The sequence below is a fragment of the Aedes albopictus genome, chromosome 1 (genome assembly GCF_035046485.1).
Source record: "Aedes albopictus strain Foshan chromosome 1, AalbF5, whole genome shotgun sequence".
In the NCBI taxonomy this organism is placed as follows: domain Eukaryota; kingdom Metazoa; phylum Arthropoda; class Insecta; order Diptera; family Culicidae; genus Aedes; species Aedes albopictus.
Window position 1 is genome coordinate 221,755,094 of NC_085136.1, and position 22,064 is coordinate 221,777,157.

Here is a 22,064-nt window from a genome sequence, read left to right on the forward strand (position 1 = left end):
TTTTCCAAAGCCTTTTAAATCTTCGTTTCTTCAAATATATATTTCCAAAATAAGTCCAGACAACATTTCGAGATCGCGGACCTTCTTTAGGAGTCAGAACGTTTACTGTAAACTAGTCCCAATAGAGAGGAAAGAAGGAGTGGTGTTTGTGCCTTTAATCCATACTATTCAGTGCTAAATTGCAAGATCGTTTCAAATAAATTGTTAGATTTTTCAGCATTCGTCGTTTTTATTTATCTTATTTAAGTCTCATGTTACAGTTGAAATATTATTAAAAAAACAACAGGGCCAATTGCGGTTGCTCCTGTTTTAGCGAAAATAAAAAAAAAAAGAAATGAAAAACATCAATAAAAATATTTGTTTTAGGAACATTGTGGGTGAAATTCATCATATCCCTTTCAGAACGCACACAGTTATAACTGTTTCATCGGTGCAACAGACGGTAATTTCACTTTGATTATTGATAGCCACCTCGCCGTCGTTTGAGTGTTCAAGGCTATCTATACCATTAATCGTCGTCGGAGCTTTCGTTTCCAATTTCCTCTTCGTTTGAATCATCTTCATCGCCTCCGCTGATACCATCTGAACCCAAATCGACATCTGGTTGATCGTTTTCAGACTGCTCTGATTCCGTCGACTCACGCGTAGTCTCGTCGGGTTGCTTAATACCTGGTTCGGTGCCTTGTTCATCACATTCTACTTCCCAGCCTCGTCGGTTTCTGCACGCTGACCTTCTGAGCTGCCGATTTGTCGATCGAGTTTTGGAATATCTGAACAGACGGTTCCGGCAAAACATCTCCAGTTTTTTTTGCAGTGTACGATGTGTCACCAATCTGTACAATACTGCAAAGAAGCTGGGTTACGTTGCCATATTCACAAAATCCTTGTTTAGCCTTATTGCCGCGACTTATTCCAGTCCACGTCATCTTTGTCCAAAAGTCTCGAGTAAATAGTACATCCACTATTGTATAACAAGCGTTATCGCCTTTGTCCTTGTATGCGTTGGGGATGATAATTTTCGAAAAGTATTCGAGCTGGAAAAGTGAAATTGAAATAAATTAGTTTAGTAGAAGCAAGACCAAAATTTAAAAAAAAAAATCTTTCTCATAACCAGAAATGAAATGGTCGAAATTCGGTTCCTAATTCTGTTCACACCATGCAAAACAAATGGGGTAATCGGAATTAGGAACTGGCAAAAAGTGATTGGAATTTGGTGATTTCACGATACCATCGCAAAACAGTCGATTGAACATAATTTAATTTATAAATACAAAAACATTGTGAACAAATAATTTTCATTTCCATTTTACAAAAAATGAGGAGGATAGTGTCTGGGACCATTAGGGTAATGGGAGTTTTTTGGGCGCTTTGGGCTAAAAAGTCAGTCAGTCAGTTTTATAACAATTTACTTATTTTTGTATACGTTGAGCAATGTACAGTATCTAGTTATGTACAAAAAAACGTATAAATCGGTATAAATTTGTCTGACTTATAGCAGAAAGTGTTCAAAATAGGCCCCCAGCCCAAATGAACCCAGACCCTAGTTTTAATTTATATACGAATTTACTTACATATTTTCGACACAGTTCCTTGCTGTTAAGTTCAATGTTCCAGTTTTTCAGCTCTTCTTCAGTGTTGATAGGGGTATGTCTTTCCACAGAATCACGAGGTTTCGAATCATCAGAATCTTCCTTTCTTTGAATTTCCGATAACGCAGCGAAGCGAGCAAAGTTCGTCTGGAAACATTTTTCCACCACTTTTTCGACTGTTGTTTCGATGCACTCCTTCAAATCTGCTTTCATCTGCTCGTAGCTCATTGCACCTGAAAATTATAACAAAATCATATGAAGTAATACTATAATGGTATTCTTACAAAGAATATATTTAACCGTCAAAGCACGGTAACCGAATTATATTAAAATCCATATTCACTTGAATTGGTGCGGTCAGGGTACTAACACTGACCACCCCAAATGCTTTTACAGTCAGTTTTTTTTACGCGGGGGATACATACCGCGTAAAAAAAACTCGGATCAATATTAAAAAGTTCGTAAAAAAATTCTCTCGACGAATCATGCAAATATAAGACGATAAAAAATGTATGGTATTTTCATTAACGCAGCCGCGTAAGTAGAAACAACGTAAAAAAGCCCAGGTTGTAATTGATGTTTTATTACATTTTGATTCAGGATGGTTGTGTTCGAGAATACAATTTATATTCACATGAATCCAGCCCTGTCGTCCTCCTTAGTCACAGTTACTCGTCGACTAAGGAGCTTTATTTTAAAGTGAAACATAATAAAACGTCATTTTGAGTGTTCACTGTTAACGCCCTGACCGTACCAGATGGAGTGTATATGAGATTCGACATAAGTCGGTACCCACGTCCACCCCCTCATGAGACACATTTTAATAAAACGCGTTTTTGGGCGTTAACTGTTAACGCCCTGACCGTACCAGATGGAGTGTATATGGGATTTGACATAAGTCGGTACCCACGTCCACCCCCTCATGAGACAAATTTTAATAAAACGTGTTTTTGGGCGTTAACTGTTAACGCCCTAACCGTACCAGATAGAGTGTATATGAGATTCGACATAAGTCGGTACCCACGTCCACCCTCTCAGGAGACAAATTTTAATAAATCGTCATTTTGGGTGTTCACTGTTAACGCCCTGACCGTACCAGATAGAGTGTATATGAGATTCGACATAAGTCGGTACCCACGTCCACCCCCTCATGAGACAAATTTTAATAAAACGTGTTTTTGGGCGTTAACTGTTAACGCCCTGACCGTACCAGATAGAGTGTATATGAGATTCGACATAAGTCGGTACCCACGTCCACCCCCTCATGAGACAAATTTTAATAAAACGTGTTTTTGGGCGTTAACTGTTAACGCCCTAACCGTACCAGATAGAGTGTATATGAGATTCGACATAAGTCGGTACCCACGTCCACCCCCTCATGAGACAAATTTTAATAAAACGTGTTTTTGGGCGTTAACTGTTAACGCCCTGACCGTACCAGATAGAGTGTATATGAGATTCGACATAAGTCGGTACCCACGTCCACCCTCTCAGGAGACAAATTTTAATAAATCGTCATTTTGGGTGTTGACTGTTAACGCCCTGACCGTACCAGATAGAGTGTATATGAGATTCGACATAAGTCGGTACCCACGTCCACCCTCTCAGGAGACAAATTTTAATAAAACGTCATTTTGGGTGTTCACTGTTAACGCCCTGGCCGTACCAGATAGAGTGTATATGAGATTCGACATAAGTCGGTACCCACGTCCACCCCCTCATGAGACACATTTTAATAAAACGCGTTTTTGGGCGTTAACTGTTAACGCCCTGACCGTACCAGATAGAGTGTATATGAGATTCGACATAAGTCGGTACCCACGTCCACCCCCTCATGAGACACATTTTAATAAAACGCGTTTTTGGGCGTTAACTGTTAACGCCCTGACCGTACCAGATAGAGTGTATATGAGATTCGACATAAGTCGGTACCCACGTCCACCCCCTCATGAGACACATTTTAATAAAACGCGTTTTTGGGCGTTAGCTGTTAACGCCCTGACCGTACCAGATGGAGTGTATATGGGATTTGACATAAGTCGGTACCCACGTCCACCCCCTCATGAGACAAATTTTAATAAAACGTGTTTTTGGGCGTTAACTGTTAACGCCCTGACCGTACCAGATAGAGTGTATATGAGATTCGACATAAGTCGGTACCCACGTCCACCCCCTCATGAGACAAATTTTATTAAAACGTGTTTTTGGGCGTTAACTGTTAACGCCCTGACCGTACCAGATAGAGTGTATATGAGATTCGACATAAGTCGGTACCCACGTCCACCCCCTCAGGAGACAAATTTTAACAAAACGTCATTTTGGGTGTTCACTGTTAACGCCCTGGCCGTACCAGATGGAGTGTATACGGGATTTGACATAAGTCGGTACCCACGTCCACCCTCTCATGAGACAAATTTTAATAAAACGTCATTTTGGGTGTTCACTGTTAACGCCCTGACCGTACCAGATAGAGTGTATATGAGATTCGACATAAGTCGGTACCCACGTCCACCCCCTCATGAGACAAATTTTAATGAATCGTCATTTTGGGTGTTCACTGTTAACGCCCTGACCGTACCAGATGGAGTGTATATGGGATTTGACATAAGTCGGTACCCACGTCCACCCTCTCATGAGACAAATTTTAATAAAACGTGTTTTTGGGCGTTAACTGTTAACGCCCTGACCGTACCAGATAGAGTGTATATGAGATTCGACATAAGTCGGTACCCACGTCCACCCCCTCATGAGACAAATTTTAATAAAACGTCATTTTGGGTGTTCACTGTTAACGCCCTGGCCGTACCAGATGGAGTGTATACGGGATTTGACATAAGTCGGTACCCACGTCCACCCCCTCATGAGACAAATTTTAATAAAACGTGTTTTTGGGCGTTAACTGTTAACGCCCTGACCGTACCAGATAGAGTGTATATGAGATTCGACATAAGTCGGTACCCACGTCCACCCTCTCAGGAGACAAATTTTAATAAAACGTCATTTTGGGTGTTCACTGTTAACGCCCTGGCCGTACCAGATGGAGTGTATACGGGATGTGACATAAGTCGGTACCCACGTCCACCCCCTCATGAGACAAATTTTAATAAAACGTGTTTTTGGGCGTTAACTGTTAACGCCCTGACCGTACCAGATAGAGTGTATATGAGATTCGACATAAGTCGGTACCCACGTCCACCCTCTCAGGAGACAAATTTTAACAAAACGTCATTTTGGGTGTTCACTGTTAACGCCCTGGCCGTACCAGATGGAGTGTATACGGGATTTGACATAAGTCGGTACCCACGTCCACCCTCTCATGAGACAAATTTTAATAAAACGTCATTTTGGGTGTTCACTGTTAACGCCCTGACCGTACCAGATAGAGTGTATATGAGATTCGACATAAGTCGGTACCCACGTCCACCCTCTCAGGAGACAAATTTTAATAAATCGTCATTTTGGGTGTTGACTGTTAACGCCCTGACCGTACCAGATAGAGTGTATATGAGATTCGACATAAGTCGGTACCCACGTCCACCCCCTCATGAGACAAATTTTAATAAAACGTGTTTTTGGGCGTTAACTGTTAGCGCCCTGACCGTACCAGATAGAGTGTATATGAGATTCGACATAAGTCGGTACCCACGTCCACCCCCTCATGAGACAAATTTTAATAAAACGTCATTTTGGGTGTTCACTGTTAACGCCCTGACCGTACCAGATAGAGTGTATATGGGATTTGACATAAGTCGGTACCCACGTCCACCCCCTCATGAGACAAATTTTAATAAAACGTGTTTTTGGGCGTTAACTGTTAACGCCCTGACCGTACCAGATAGAGTGTATATGAGATTCGACATAAGTCGGTACCCACGTCCACCCTCTCAGGAGACAAATTTTAATAAATCGTCATTTTGGGTGTTGACTGTTAACGCCCTGACCGTACCAGATAGAGTGTATATGAGATTCGACATAAGTCGGTACCCACGTCCACCCCCTCATGAGACAAATTTTAATAAAACGTGTTTTTGGGCGTTAACTGTTAACGCCCTGACCGTACCAGATAGAGTGTATATGAGATTCGACATAAGTCGGTACCCACGTCCACCCTCTCAGGAGACAAATTTTAATAAATCGTCATTTTGGGTGTTGACTGTTAACGCCCTGACCGTACCAGATAGAGTGTATATGAGATTCGACATAAGTCGGTACCCACGTCCACCCCCTCATGAGACAAATTTTAATAAAACGTGTTTTTGGGCGTTAACTGTTAACGCCCTGACCGTACCAGATAGAGTGTATATGAGATTCGACATAAGTCGGTACCCACGTCCACCCTCTCAGGAGACAAATTTTAATAAAACGTCATTTTGGGTGTTCACTGTTAACGCCCTGGCCGTACCAGATGGAGTGTATACGGGATGTGACATAAGTCGGTACCCACGTCCACCCCCTCATGAGACAAATTTTAATAAAACGTGTTTTTGGGCGTTAACTGTTAACGCCCTGACCGTACCAGATAGAGTGTATATGAGATTCGACATAAGTCGGTACCCACGTCCACCCTCTCAGGAGACAAATTTTAACAAAACGTCATTTTGGGTGTTCACTGTTAACGCCCTGGCCGTACCAGATGGAGTGTATACGGGATTTGACATAAGTCGGTACCCACGTCCACCCTCTCATGAGACAAATTTTAATAAAACGTCATTTTGGGTGTTCACTGTTAACGCCCTGACCGTACCAGATAGAGTGTATATGAGATTCGACATAAGTCGGTACCCACGTCCACCCCCTCATGAGACAAATTTTAATGAATCGTCATTTTGGGTGTTCACTGTTAACGCCCTGACCGTACCAGATGGAGTGTATATGGGATTTGACATAAGTCGGTACCCACGTCCACCCTCTCATGAGACAAATTTTAATAAAACGTGTTTTTGGGCGTTAACTGTTAACGCCCTGACCGTACCAGATAGAGTGTATATGAGATTCGACATAAGTCGGTACCCACGTCCACCCCCTCATGAGACAAATTTTAATAAAACGTCATTTTGGGTGTTCACTGTTAACGCCCTGGCCGTACCAGATGGAGTGTATACGGGATTTGACATAAGTCGGTACCCACGTCCACCCCCTCATGAGACAAATTTTAATAAAACGTGTTTTTGGGCGTTAACTGTTAACGCCCTGACCGTACCAGATAGAGTGTATATGAGATTCGACATAAGTCGGTACCCACGTCCACCCCCTCATGAGACAAATTTTAATAAAACGTGTTTTTGGGCGTTAACTGTTAACGCCCTGACCGTACCAGATAGAGTGTATATGAGATTCGACATAAGTCGGTACCCACGTCCACCCCCTCATGAGACAAATTTTAATAAAACGTCATTTTGGGTGTTCACTGTTAACGCCCTGACCGTACCAGATAGAGTGTATATGGGATTTGACATAAGTCGGTACCCACGTCCACCCCCTCATGAGACAAATTTTAATAAAACGTGTTTTTGGGCGTTAACTGTTAACGCCCTGACCGTACCAGATAGAGTGTATATGAGATTCGACATAAGTCGGTACCCACGTCCACCCTCTCAGGAGACAAATTTTAATAAATCGTCATTTTGGGTGTTGACTGTTAACGCCCTGACCGTACCAGATAGAGTGTATATGAGATTCGACATAAGTCGGTACCCACGTCCACCCCCTCATGAGACAAATTTTAATAAAACGTGTTTTTGGGCGTTAACTGTTAACGCCCTGACCGTACCAGATAGAGTGTATATGAGATTCGACATAAGTCGGTACCCACGTCCACCCCCTCATGAGACAAATTTTAATAAAACGTGTTTTTGGGCGTTAACTGTTAACGCCCTGACCGTACCAGATAGAGTGTATATGAGATTCGACATAAGTCGGTACCCACGTCCACCCCCTCATGAGACAAATTTTAATAAAACGTCATTTTGGGTGTTCACTGTTAACGCCCTGACCGTACCAGATAGAGTGTATATGGGATTTGACATAAGTCGGTACCCACGTCCACCCCCTCATGAGACAAATTTTAATAAAACGTGTTTTTGGGCGTTAACTGTTAACGCCCTGACCGTACCAGATAGAGTGTATATGAGATTCGACATAAGTCGGTACCCACGTCCACCCTCTCATGAGACAAATTTTAATAAAACGTCATTTTGGGTGTTCACTGTTAACGCCCTGGCCGTACCAGATGGAGTGTATACGGGATTTGACATAAGTCGGTACCCACGTCCACCCCCTCATGAGACAAATTTTAATAAAACGTGTTTTTGGGCGTTAACTGTTAACGCCCTGACCGTACCAGATAGAGTGTATATGAGATTCGACATAAGTCGGTACCCACGTCCACCCTCTCAGGAGACAAATTTTAACAAAACGTCATTTTGGGTGTTAACTGTTAACGCCCTGACCGTACCAGATAGAGTGTATATGAGATTCGACATAAGTCGGTACCCACGTCCACCCCCTCATGAGACAAATTTTAATAAAACGTCATTTTGGGTGTTCACTGTTAACGCCCTGACCGTACCAGATAGAGTGTATATGGGATTTGACATAAGTCGGTACCCACGTCCACCCCCTCATGAGACAAATTTTAATGAAACGTGTTTTTGGGCGTTAACTGTTAACGCCCTGACCGTACCAGATAGAGTGTATATGAGATTCGACATAAGTCGGTACCCACGTCCACCCTCTCAGGAGACAAATTTTAATAAATCGTCATTTTGGGTGTTGACTGTTAACGCCCTGACCGCACCAGATAGAGTGTATATGAGATTCGACATAAGTCGGTACCCACGTCCACCCTCTCATGAGACAAATTTTAATAAAACGTCATTTTGGGTGTTCACTGTTAACGCCCTGACCGTACCAGATAGAGTGTATATGAGATTCGACATAAGTCGGTACCCACGTCCACCCCCTCATGAGACACATTTTAATAAAACGCGTTTTTGGGCGTTAACTGTTAACGCCCTGACCGTACCAGATAGAGTGTATATGAGATTCGACATAAGTCGGTACCCACGTCCACCCCCTCATGAGACACATTTTAATAAAACGCGTTTTTGGGCGTTAGCTGTTAACGCCCTGACCGTACCAGATGGAGTGTATATGGGATTTGACATAAGTCGGTACCCACGTCCACCCCCTCATGAGACAAATTTTAATAAAACGTGTTTTTGGGCGTTAACTGTTAACGCCCTGACCGTACCAGATAGAGTGTATATGAGATTCGACATAAGTCGGTACCCACGTCCACCCCCTCATGCGACAAATTTTAATAAAACGTGTTTTTGGGCGTTAACTGTTAACGCCCTGACCGTACCAGATAGAGTGTATATGAGATTCGACATAAGTCGGTACCCACGTCCACCCCCTCATGCGACAAATTTTAATAAAACGTGTTTTTGGGCGTTAACTGTTAACGCCCTGACCGTACCAGATAGAGTGTATATGAGATTCGACATAAGTCGGTACCCACGTCCACCCCCTCATGAGACAAATTTTAATAAAACGTGTTTTTGGGCGTTAACTGTTAACGCCCTGACCGTACCAGATAGAGTGTATATGAGATTCGACATAAGTCGGTACCCACGTCCACCCTCTCAGGAGACAAATTTTAATAAAACGTCATTTTGGGTGTTCACTGTTAACGCCCTGGCCGTACCAGATGGAGTGTATACGGGATTTGACATAAGTCGGTACCCACGTCCACCCCCTCATGAGACAAATTTTAATAAAACGTGTTTTTGGGCGTTAACTGTTAACGCCCTGACCGTACCAGATAGAGTGTATATGAGATTCGACATAAGTCGGTACCCACGTCCACCCTCTCAGGAGACAAATTTTAACAAAACGTCATTTTGGGTGTTCACTGTTAACGCCCTGGCCGTACCAGATGGAGTGTATACGGGATTTGACATAAGTCGGTACCCACGTCCACCCTCTCATGAGACAAATTTTAATAAAACGTCATTTTGGGTGTTCACTGTTAACGCCCTGACCGTACCAGATAGAGTGTATATGAGATTCGACATAAGTCGGTACCCACGTCCACCCCCTCATGAGACAAATTTTAATAAAACGTGTTTTTGGGCGTTAACTGTTAACGCCCTGACCGTACCAGATAGAGTGTATATGAGATTCGACATAAGTCGGTACCCACGTCCACCCCCTCATGAGACAAATTTTAATAAATCGTCATTTTGGGTGTTCACTGTTAACGCCCTGACCGTACCAGATGGAGTGTATATGGGATTTGACATAAGTCGGTACCCACGTCCACCCCCTCATGAGACAAATTTTAATAAAACGCGTTTTTGGGCGTTAACTGTTAACGCCCTGACCGTACCAGATGGAGTGTATATGGGATTTGACATAAGTCGGTACCCACGTCCACCCCCTCATGAGACAAATTTTAATAAAACGTGTTTTTGGGCGTTAACTGTTAACGCCCTGACCGTACCAGATAGAGTGTATACGGGATTTGACATAAGTCGGTACCCACGTCCACCCCCTCATGAGACAAATTTTAATAAAACGTCATTTTGGGTGTTCACTGTTAACGCCCTGACCGTACCAGATAGAGTGTATATGGGATTTGACATAAGTCGGTACCCACGTCCACCCCCTCATGAGACAAATTTTAATAAAACGTCATTTTGGGTGTTCACTGTTAACGCCCTGACCGTACCAGATAGAGTGTATATGAGATTCGACATAAGTCGGTACCCACGTCCACCCCCTCATGAGACAAATTTTAATAAAACGTCATTTTGGGTGTTCACTGTTAACGCCCTGGCCGTACCAGATGGAGTGTATACGGGATTTGACATAAGTCGGTACCCACGTCCACCCCCTCATGAGACAAATTTTAATAAAACGTGTTTTTGGGCGTTAACTGTTAACGCCCTGACCGTACCAGATAGAGTGTATATGAGATTCGACATAAGTCGGTACCCACGTCCACCCCCTCATGAGACAAATTTTAATAAAACGTGTTTTTGGGCGTTAACTGTTAACGCCCTGACCGTACCAGATAGAGTGTATATGAGATTCGACATAAGTCGGTACCCACGTCCACCCCCTCATGAGACAAATTTTAATAAAACGTCATTTTGGGTGTTCACTGTTAACGCCCTGACCGTACCAGATAGAGTGTATATGGGATTTGACATAAGTCGGTACCCACGTCCACCCCCTCATGAGACAAATTTTAATAAAACGTGTTTTTGGGCGTTAACTGTTAACGCCCTGACCGTACCAGATAGAGTGTATATGAGATTCGACATAAGTCGGTACCCACGTCCACCCTCTCAGGAGACAAATTTTAATAAATCGTCATTTTGGGTGTTGACTGTTAACGCCCTGACCGTACCAGATAGAGTGTATATGAGATTCGACATAAGTCGGTACCCACGTCCACCCCCTCATGAGACAAATTTTAATAAAACGTGTTTTTGGGCGTTAACTGTTAACGCCCTGACCGTACCAGATAGAGTGTATATGAGATTCGACATAAGTCGGTACCCACGTCCACCCCCTCATGAGACAAATTTTAATAAAACGTGTTTTTGGGCGTTAACTGTTAACGCCCTGACCGTACCAGATAGAGTGTATATGAGATTCGACATAAGTCGGTACCCACGTCCACCCCCTCATGAGACAAATTTTAATAAAACGTGTTTTTGGGCGTTAACTGTTAACGCCCTGACCGTACCAGATAGAGTGTATATGAGATTCGACATAAGTCGGTACCCACGTCCACCCTCTCAGGAGACAAATTTTAACAAAACGTCATTTTGGGTGTTCACTGTTAACGCCCTGGCCGTACCAGATGGAGTGTATACGGGATTTGACATAAGTCGGTACCCACGTCCACCCTCTCATGAGACAAATTTTAATAAAACGTCATTTTGGGTGTTCACTGTTAACGCCCTGACCGTACCAGATAGAGTGTATATGAGATTCGACATAAGTCGGTACCCACGTCCACCCCCTCATGAGACAAATTTTAATAAAACGTGTTTTTGGGCGTTAACTGTTAACGCCCTGACCGTACCAGATAGAGTGTATATGAGATTCGACATAAGTCGGTAGCCACGTCCACCCCCTCATGAGACAAATTTTAATGAATCGTCATTTTGGGTGTTCACTGTTAACGCCCTGACCGTACCAGATGGAGTGTATATGGGATTTGACATAAGTCGGTACCCACGTCCACCCCCTCATGAGACAAATTTTAATAAAACGCGTTTTTGGGCGTTAACTGTTAACGCCCTGACCGTACCAGATGGAGTGTATATGGGATTTGACATAAGTCGGTACCCACGTCCACCCCCTCATGAGACAAATTTTAATAAAACGCGTTTTTGGGCGTTAACTGTTAACGCCCTGACCGTACCAGATGGAGTGTATATGGGATTTGACATAAGTCGGTACCCACGTCCACCCCCTCATGAGACAAATTTTAATAAAACGTGTTTTTGGGCGTTAACTGTTAACGCCCTGACCGTACCAGATAGAGTGTATATGAGATTCGACATAAGTCGGTACCCACGTCCACCCCCTCATGAGACAAATTTTAATAAAACGTCATTTTGGGTGTTCACTGTTAACGCCCTGACCGTACCAGATAGAGTGTATATGGGATTTGACATAAGTCGGTACCCACGTCCACCCCCTCATGAGACAAATTTTAATAAAACGTGTTTTTGGGCGTTAACTGTTAACGCCCTGACCGTACCAGATAGAGTGTATATGAGATTCGACATAAGTCGGTACCCACGTCCACCCCCTCATGAGACAAATTTTAATAAAACGTGTTTTTGGGCGTTAACTGTTAACGCCCTGACCGTACCAGATAGAGTGTATATGAGATTCGACATAAGTCGGTACCCACGTCCACCCCCTCATGAGACAAATTTTAATAAAACGTCATTTTGGGTGTTCACTGTTAACGCCCTGACCGTACCAGATAGAGTGTATATGGGATTTGACATAAGTCGGTACCCACGTCCACCCCCTCATGAGACAAATTTTAATAAAACGTGTTTTTGGGCGTTAACTGTTAACGCCCTGACCGTACCAGATAGAGTGTATATGAGATTCGACATAAGTCGGTACCCACGTCCACCCTCTCAGGAGACAAATTTTAATAAATCGTCATTTTGGGTGTTGACTGTTAACGCCCTGACCGTACCAGATAGAGTGTATATGAGATTCGACATAAGTCGGTACCCACGTCCACCCCCTCATGAGACAAATTTTAATAAAACGTGTTTTTGGGCGTTAACTGTTAACGCCCTGACCGTACCAGATAGAGTGTATATGAGATTCGACATAAGTCGGTACCCACGTCCACCCCCTCATGAGACAAATTTTAATAAAACGTGTTTTTGGGCGTTAACTGTTAACGCCCTGACCGTACCAGATAGAGTGTATATGAGATTCGACATAAGTCGGTACCCACGTCCACCCCCTCATGAGACAAATTTTAATAAAACGTCATTTTGGGTGTTCACTGTTAACGCCCTGACCGTACCAGATAGAGTGTATATGGGATTTGACATAAGTCGGTACCCACGTCCACCCCCTCATGAGACAAATTTTAATAAAACGTGTTTTTGGGCGTTAACTGTTAACGCCCTGACCGTACCAGATAGAGTGTATATGAGATTCGACATAAGTCGGTACCCACGTCCACCCCCTCATGAGACAAATTTTAATAAAACGTCATTTTGGGTGTTCACTGTTAACGCCCTGACCGTACCAGATAGAGTGTATATGGGATTTGACATAAGTCGGTACCCACGTCCACCCCCTCATGAGACAAATTTTAATAAAACGTGTTTTTGGGCGTTAACTGTTAACGCCCTGACCGTACCAGATAGAGTGTATATGAGATTCGACATAAGTCGGTACCCACGTCCACCCCCTCATGAGACAAATTTTAATAAAACGTCATTTTGGGTGTTCACTGTTAACGCCCTGACCGTACCAGATAGAGTGTATATGGGATTTGACATAAGTCGGTACCCACGTCCACCCCCTCATGAGACAAATTTTAATAAAACGTGTTTTTGGGCGTTAACTGTTAACGCCCTGACCGTACCAGATAGAGTGTATATGAGATTCGACATAAGTCGGTACCCACGTCCACCCCCTCATGAGACAAATTTTAATAAAACGTCATTTTGGGTGTTCACTGTTAACGCCCTGACCGTACCAGATAGAGTGTATATGGGATTTGACATAAGTCGGTACCCACGTCCACCCCCTCATGAGACAAATTTTAATAAAACGTGTTTTTGGGCGTTAACTGTTAACGCCCTGACCGTACCAGATAGAGTGTATATGAGATTCGACATAAGTCGGTACCCACGTCCACCCTCTCAGGAGACAAATTTTAATAAATCGTCATTTTGGGTGTTGACTGTTAACGCCCTGACCGTACCAGATAGAGTGTATATGAGATTCGACATAAGTCGGTACCCACGTCCACCCCCTCATGAGACAAATTTTAATAAAACTTGTTTTTGGGCGTTAACTGTTAACGCCCTGACCGTACCAGATAGAGTGTATATGAGATTCGACATAAGTCGGTACCCACGTCCACCCCCTCATGAGACAAATTTTAATAAAACGTGTTTTTGGGCGTTAACTGTTAACGCCCTGACCGTACCAGATAGAGTGTATATGAGATTCGACATAAGTCGGTACCCACGTCCACCCCCTCATGAGACAAATTTTAATAAAACGTCATTTTGGGTGTTCACTGTTAACGCCCTGACCGTACCAGATAGAGTGTATATGGGATTTGACATAAGTCGGTACCCACGTCCACCCCCTCATGAGACAAATTTTAATAAAACGTGTTTTTGGGCGTTAACTGTTAACGCCCTGACCGTACCAGATAGAGTGTATATGAGATTCGACATAAGTCGGTACCCACGTCCACCCTCTCAGGAGACAAATTTTAATAAAACGTCATTTTGGGTGTTCACTGTTAACGCCCTGGCCGTACCAGATGGAGTGTATACGGGATTTGACATAAGTCGGTACCCACGTCCACCCTCTCATGAGACAAATTTTAATAAAACGTCATTTTGGGTGTTCACTGTTAACGCCCTGGCCGTACCAGATGGAGTGTATACGGGATTTGACATAAGTCGGTACCCACGTCCACCCCCTCATGAGACAAATTTTAATAAAACGTGTTTTTGGGCGTTAACTGTTAACGCCCTGACCGTACCAGATAGAGTGTATATGAGATTCGACATAAGTCGGTACCCACGTCCACCCCCTCATGAGACAAATTTTAATAAAACGTCATTTTGGGTGTTCACTGTTAACGCCCTGGCCGTACCAGATGGAGTGTATACGGGATTTGACATAAGTCGGTACCCACGTCCACCCCCTCATGAGACAAATTTTAATAAAACGTGTTTTTGGGCGTTAACTGTTAACGCCCTGACCGTACCAGATAGAGTGTATATGAGATTCGACATAAGTCGGTACCCACGTCCACCCCCTCATGAGACAAATTTTAATAAAACGTGTTTTTGGGCGTTAACTGTTAACGCCCTGACCGTACCAGATAGAGTGTATATGAGATTCGACATAAGTCGGTACCCACGTCCACCCCCTCATGAGACAAATTTTAATAAAACGTCATTTTGGGTGTTCACTGTTAACGCCCTGACCGTACCAGATAGAGTGTATATGGGATTTGACATAAGTCGGTACCCACGTCCACCCCCTCATGAGACAAATTTTAATAAAACGTGTTTTTGGGCGTTAACTGTTAACGCCCTGACCGTACCAGATAGAGTGTATATGAGATTCGACATAAGTCGGTACCCACGTCCACCCTCTCAGGAGACAAATTTTAATAAATCGTCATTTTGGGTGTTGACTGTTAACGCCCTGACCGTACCAGATAGAGTGTATATGAGATTCGACATAAGTCGGTACCCACGTCCACCCCCTCATGAGACAAATTTTAATAAAACGTGTTTTTGGGCGTTAACTGTTAACGCCCTGACCGTACCAGATAGAGTGTATATGAGATTCGACATAAGTCGGTACCCACGTCCACCCTCTCAGGAGACAAATTTTAATAAATCGTCATTTTGGGTGTTGACTGTTAACGCCCTGACCGTACCAGATAGAGTGTATATGAGATTCGACATAAGTCGGTACCCACGTCCACCCCCTCATGAGACAAATTTTAATAAATCGTGTTTTTGGGCGTTAACTGTTAACGCCCTGACCGTACCAGATAGAGTGTATATGAGATTCGACATAAGTCGGTACCCACGTCCACCCCCTCATGAGACAAATTTTAATAAAACGTGTTTTTGGGCGTTAACTGTTAACGCCCTGACCGTACCAGATAGAGTGTATATGAGATTCGACATAAGTCGGTACCCACGTCCACCCCCTCATGAGACAAATTTTAATAAAACGTCATTTTGGGTGTTCACTGTTAACGCCCTGACCGTACCAGATAGAGTGTATATGGGATTTGACATAAGTCGGTACCCACGTCCACCCCCTCATGAGACAAATTTTAATAAAACGTGTTTTTGGGCGTTAACTGTTAACGCCCTGACCGTACCAGATAGAGTGTATATGAGATTCGACATAAGTCGGTACCCACGTCCACCCTCTCAGGAGACAAATTTTAATAAAACGTCATTTTGGGTGTTCACTGTTAACGCCCTGGCCGTACCAGATGGAGTGTATACGGGATTTGACATAAGTCGGTACCCACGTCCACCCTCTCATGAGACAAATTTTAATAAAACGTCATTTTGGGTGTTCACTGTTAACGCCCTGGCCGTACCAGATGGAGTGTATACGGGATTTGACATAAGTCGGTACCCACGTCCACCCCCTCATGAGACAAATTTTAATAAAACGTGTTTTTGGGCGTTAACTGTTAACGCCCTGACCGTACCAGATAGAGTGTATATGAGATTCGACATAAGTCGGTACCCACGTCCACCCCCTCATGAGACAAATTTTAATAAAACGTCATTTTGGGTGTTCACTGTTAACGCCCTGGCCGTACCAGATGGAGTGTATACGGGATTTGACATAAGTCGGTACCCACGTCCACCCCCTCATGAGACAAATTTTAATAAAACGTGTTTTTGGGCGTTAACTGTTAACGCCCTGACCGTACCAGATAGAGTGTATATGAGATTCGACATAAGTCGGTACCCACGTCCACCCTCTCAGGAGACAAATTTTAACAAAACGTCATTTTGGGTGTTCACTGTTAACGCCCTGGCCGTACCAGATGGAGTGTATACGGGATTTGACATAAGTCGGTACCCACGTCCACCCTCTCATGAGACAAATTTTAATAAAACGTCATTTTGGGTGTTCACTGTTAACGCCCTGATCGTACCAGATAGAGTGTATATGAGATTCGACATAAGTCGGTACCCACGTCCACCCCCTCATGAGACAAATTTTAATAAAACGTGTTTTTGGGCGTTAACTGTTAACGCCCTGACCGTACCAGATAGAGTGTATATGAGATTCGACATAAGTCGGTACCCACGTCCACCCCCTCATGAGACAAATTTTAATAAAACGTCATTTTGGGTGTTCACTGTTAACGCCCTGGCCGTACCAGATGGAGTGTATATGAGATTCGACATAAGTCGGTACCCACGTCCACCCCCTCATGAGACAAATTTTAATAAAACGTGTTTTTGGGCGTTAACTGTTAACGCCCTGACCGTACCAGATAGAGTGTATATGAGATTCGACATAAGTCGGTACCCACGTCCACCCCCTCATGAGACAAATTTTAATAAAACGTCATTTTGGGTGTTCACTGTTAACGCCCTGACCGTACCAGATGGAGTGTATATGGGATTTGACATAAGTCGGTACTCACGTCCACCCCCTCATGAGACAAATTTTAATAAATCGTCATTTTGGGTGTTCACTGTTAACGCCCTGACCGTACCAGATGGAGTGTATATGGGATTTGACATAAGTCGGTACCCACGTCCACCCCCTCATGAGACAAATTTTAATAAAACGCGTTTTTGGGCGTTAACTGTTAACGCCCTGACCGTACCAGATGGAGTGTATATGGGATTTGACATAAGTCGGTACCCACGTCCACCCCCTCATGAGACACATTTTAATAAAACGTCATTTTGGGTGTTCACTGTTAACGCCCTGGCCGTACCAGATGGAGTGTATACGGGATTTGACATAAGTCGGTACCCACGTCCACCCCCTCGGGAGACAAAATTTCAATAAAACGTTTTTTGGGGCGTTAACTGTTAACGCCCGGACCGTACCAAATGCAGATTTTAATAAAATGTTAATTTGGAGTATTTAGGACAATTAAAATTGACAAAAAAAAAATTGGTTGAATCGGTCAGGATGCTAACACCCAAATATATTCTCATCAATGTGTTTTCTCGTCTCATGTTTACTGTTTGGCGGTCAAATGTATGTGAAATGGAATGAAAACATATTCCAGTTAGGGAATGACCGCTGTATTTGAAAAACAATACATACCTGAGATTTGGATATTGGCCATGGGATCGTTCTCAAATGCAGGTGCGTAGTACATGACATCATCCTGATTCACAAATGCCGTTTCGGAATCAATATGAATGGATTGTGTCGGAGACAAGCCTGTCAAGACAAAAGTTATTAATCAAACATTCAATAAATTCGCTACCGTAGAGACAAACGATACGTCACGTAAATTTGAAAGAATCAATGCTGAATATGTCAGTAGGGTAAGTGTACTAGTTATGGCCGTAGTGGTTCCTTATTTCAGGCCAAACATTTCAATAGGTCCTATCTGCATTTGAGAGGCTCTCTTTGTTCACTTTCTCTTTTAATTATTGCAATGCAATGGTACACTTTTCAACTATTTTTACAGTACAAATCAAAAGACGATTGATTTGACCATCGTTCAATGCAAGGAGATAATCATAAAACAAATAAACAACTGAGATATTAACGAAAGAGAGGGAAACCAAAGAGATCCTCTCTTCTGCAGATAGGACCTTTAGACATGTTTGGCCTGATTTGGCCATAGTGTGTATTTGGAACGATTTCGAACTTTGAACTTTTATATGTGTTAGCAACATTTTTACTCTATCTTACTTTAAAACTCGCCAACTGATGCAAAACTTTAAAACTTTCCAAATATCCGGTATGATAAAATAGGAAATCACTATGGCGATAACTGGTACACTTAGGCTACAGAAGTAGAACCAAACTGACCAAAATAAAACACACAACATTAGCAAGAGGTTATCTGAAAAAGGTCTGAAACCGATTCCCGATAAAGCATGAGCAAGAACCTTTCGTAACTTGGTGGGCATCCATGAAATACGTTGCGATCCTAGGAGGGGGAGAGGTAAGGCTTGTGATTGCATGTCAAATAATGTATAAAGTTTAGTAATACAGAGGGGAGGTGTCTGTGGGTGGTTGAAAATTCTCAAATGTGACTTGTCGTCCTTTATGGATGCCCCCATACTACTGAATGTCTCTACCAAAACTAATACATATTGCAACAAATACCTGTCAATATTTTGGTGCTTGTTGTAGCTGGGTCCATCGGAGCTAGGATGTATGATCCCGGAAACTGCACTGAGTTCGGCAATACATCGTTACGATCAGAATGTTCACCGGAAACGGGTTGCACCAGTTGAATGGTTATTCCAGCCGCATGCGACGAAGGGCCAGCGTTCGGATGCACACTTTCAGCACCACCATCAGAGGTACAAGGCGCATTTGATCCCGCAGAGCTTACATTTTGTTGAATCTGTACAGCAGCATTCGGTGGATGTTGTAACGGAGCGCTTCGCTGTGGCTGAGCACGTACAGCCTTGGTAGTTAGTGTCTGCGATGTTTGTGTCGGTTGTGCAGGAAAAACATTCTCATCAGGAAAATCCTCGGGTTTGGCAGATGCTGCGGCTTGAGGCTGCGTTTGATTTTTTCCGTGCTCTGCTGCTCGTTTCCCATTTGCCTCCGAGAGAACCGTCTTTTTGTTGCGGATACATTCTAGAATAAAAATGTGCTGTTAAGGATTTTGCTTTGATTCGGTTGGTGCAATAGCTAACCTTGGGCCATCAAATTGTAGTCTTTCGAGTTTGTACATTTTGGCTTTTTGGCCGGTTTGAGGCGCTTACGTTTGTTGTCCACATCAGACACCTCCCGTTTTGAAAGCTCTTCTGCCGCTTCTTCTGCCATTTGGAGGTTTTTGAATTTTTTGAAAACAATCACCGCAATTTTCTTCGAAGGGCCGTAATACTCCTGGCCAGTGACACGGAGGGCTTCGATCTTAATGTTCGGGAGTTTCGGCCAATGCAGCAAACCCTTTTTAACCCAACCCGTCGGCACAGTCATCACTTTGAATTTGTTGTTTTCGATGAGTTGAACAACGGAATACATCTGAAATGAAAACTAAACGATAGATTGACCAATTAAGCGATAAATATAATTAATTCCTACCTTTCTAACGTGGATTTAACTAGTTTTCGAACGATCACAACAAAAACTTTGCCGCTTGTACTACGCTGTTTGTTTACGTGGCCGCTGTTTGTATCAGAGTTGCCAGATTATTGTTTCAGCCAATATGATTAATCATCATGAAGCCTCCAATATTGCATTCTTTGAATCGTTTTTTATAGCCTTAGATTAAATTAAAATTTCAATGACGTGTAAATTAATCGTCTAGCTTCAATATCTTAACATAAACCATTGAATATTAAGCACTTTTAAATAAACAACTTCAAACTGTTTTGCAAATCGGCATCACTGTTGTTGATGAAATACTCATGCTGTAATGTTGTTTATTTTCAATCACATTCCATCGTTGGGATGCTCGAAAAAAATCACAAAATTGGCAAATCAATGACGCGCATTGTAATACGATTTGAAAAGTGGTTTTCGACTACTTTGATTGATATTTCAAGTCTACTTGGTGTCGCAGAGGAACTTTGGTAATCTATTTTTAGACGTCGTGATGTTGACCTCGGAGCAGTATTTGTTATGCATATAGTAGAGTGAATTTCCAGCATAACTATCTTTCAGATTTGACGCTGTGTTGACTTCGCGGGACAGGCACTCATGATGTTCAGGTTTCGATTCCAGATATTGGATGTGATAAACAACTTGTAAACCACGATGCAAACTAAATGTCAATAGTTTGTTATGTAATAAGGATGACAGCGGGAGACACAAGCAAGAATCATGGAAAAAATATTTTTTTCAGTGAAAAATAGTAATCGTAAGAATAACTGCTTTGAATGTACGTGTGATCGTAATTTGAAATGCACAAAAAGTCGTAATTTATGTCATTTGGGATATTTTTTCTAACAACATACTGAATCGTATATCATGCGATATATAATCTATGCGTTTGTAATATACTTGATTTGGTTTATATATGGCCTCCAATTTGGTACGCATATAAGCTTTTCGTGCATTATATACGATTTGGAGATGTTATATATAGATCCGCATATCATTTTTTATACATACCAATTTGTTAACTGGGTGCGGCTAAGACAAAGTACATGCTGGTAGGTGGGACTGAGCGAGACAGGACAAGCCTTGGCAGCAATGTTACGATAGACGGGGATACTTTCGAGGTGGTAGAAGAATTCGTCTACCTCGGTTCCTTGCTAACGGCTGACAATAACGTGAGCCGTGAAATACGAAGGCGCATCATCAGTGGAAGTCGTGCCTATTATGGGCTCCAGAAGAAACTGCGGTCAAAAAAGATTCACCCCCGCACCAAATGTACCATGTACAAGACGTTAATAAGACCGGTGGTTCTCTACGGGCACGAGACGTGGACGATGCTCGAGGAGGACATGCAAGCACTCGGAGTTTTCGAGCGACGGGTGCTAAGGACGATCTTCGGCGGCGTGCAGGAGAACGGTGTGTGGCGGAGAAGGATGAACCACGAGCTCGCTGCACTTTACGGCGAACACAGTATCCAGAAAGTGGCCAAAGCTGGAAGGATACGGTGGGCAGGGCATGTTGCAAGAATGCCGGACAACAACCCTACAAAGTTGGTGTTTGCTAACCATCCGGTTGGTACAAGAAGGCGTGGAGCGCAGAGAGCACGATGGGCGGACCAGGTGGAGCGTGATCTGGCGAGTGTTGGGCGTGACCGAGGATGGAGAGCTGCAGCTGCAAATCGAGTATTATGGTGGCAAATTGTTGATTCAGTATTATCATGAATTTGATGTGAACTAAATAAATGAAATGAAATGAAGATGGCGTCTACAGCTTACGAGGGCTTCATGGTTGCCCAACTCAATGAGGTCTTCTTTTGAAGCTGCTATGTGCTTCCTAGATGGTCAATCGAGCCGTTCCCGTAGATGCTGAAATGTTCGACGGTCGTACTGACAGGGCAGAGGCCGGTGG

The 22,064-nt window shown here is 43.1% G+C and overlaps 1 protein-coding gene and 1 pseudogene across 1 annotated transcript in view; both read right to left on the reverse strand.

Moving 5' to 3' along the window:
• LOC109400030 (uncharacterized) overlaps positions 1 to 22,064 on the reverse strand; it is a 1,200,131-nt gene that overhangs the window by 1,014,974 nt on the left and 163,093 nt on the right. The window lies entirely within an intron of this gene.
• LOC109419978 (uncharacterized) lies at positions 500 to 21,181 on the reverse strand (annotated as a pseudogene).